Raw genomic sequence first — 1338 nt, forward strand, 5'->3', positions numbered from 1 at the left:
CCACTGCACTCCAGTCTGGGCGACAGAGTGAGACTCCAACTTAAAAAAAAAAGAGAGAGAGAGAGAAGCTTCCTGAAGGAGCAGCTGAATGTAAGAGGTAAATCCAAAGGGGAAATTTTTCTTGCAGATAGAAGAGACATACTTTAAACCAGGAGACCTTATCCTGACCCACAAATCACTAGACTGCTGACTATCTCATAACAATTGTTAGTGTCTCTATCCCTCTCTTCATTTTTTTTTCTTTTTCTTTTTTTTTTTTGAGTTGGAGTCTCACTCTGTCGCCCAGACTGGAGTGCAGTGGCCGCTCCCGGCCACCGCAGCTTCAACCTGCTGGGCTCTGGTGATCCTTCCACCTCAGCCTTTCGAGTAGCCGGAATTACAGGCATGCGCTACCGCGCCCGGCTGATTTTTTTATTTATTGTAGAGATGAGGTCTCGCTGCCCAGGCGGGTCTCAAACCCGCGGGCTCAGGCAATCCACTCACCTCAGCCTCCCAAAGGCGTGGATTACAGGCTGAGCCACTGAGCCCAGCTCCTCTCTCCATTTTACAAAGCATTTTCACATACTTTATCTCATTTAAATGCTTGGAAAGTAAGTGCCATTGTCCCCATTTTACAGCTGCGGGGACTAAGGCTCAATGAGCAGATGTTTATGTACTTGTGACAATGTAATAAACAACAGTGGCTGTGCAGGAAACTGGGTCTTCTAACCCGCATCCTGGACTCTGTCTACTACACCTCTTGGATTCAAGGAGTAGGTTGTTCAGGAGACAAGGGAGGGAGGATACAAGATGCTAGTCAGACCCACAACATTGACACAGTTCCATGAGCTGGGATTCTCAGGCAAGTCAGACCCAGGGGTGCTGCTCACTGCTGCTCCACTCCCACCCAGCCGATAAGGTCCCTATTCACACAGGCCAGCAGGAAGCTGGGGAAATCCTCCTTCATCATCTTCAACAAGCCAGGTTTGTCCATGGCATCTGCATCTGGGATGTATTTGTGATATAGGTTAGGGAAGCCCATCAACATCTTCTCAGCTTCAGTGTCACTCATTTTTGTGGTCCAATAAGCTGAAGAAAAGAAAGACGGTCACCTGGCGTTGCTTTCCAATGTGTAAGACTATGAGAAACAGGACTTAGAGGAAATGGGTGAGGCAGGGAATGGACTGAGGGATGGGGGCTGCAGAGAGGATGAGAGAATAGGACTGAAATGGAGCAGGGGAATCTGATATTTCTTTGGCCCAAGTGAAAATCAGAGAATAGCCAGGCTCGGTGGCTCAGCCTGTAATCTAGCGCCTTTGGGAGGCTGAGGTGAGTGGATTGCCTGAGCCCGCGGGTTCG

This window comes from Carlito syrichta, unplaced genomic scaffold (assembly GCF_000164805.1).
Source record: "Carlito syrichta isolate Samal-C Ts95f unplaced genomic scaffold, Tarsius_syrichta-2.0.1 Scaffold307129, whole genome shotgun sequence".
Lineage (NCBI taxonomy): Eukaryota > Metazoa > Chordata > Mammalia > Primates > Tarsiidae > Carlito > Carlito syrichta.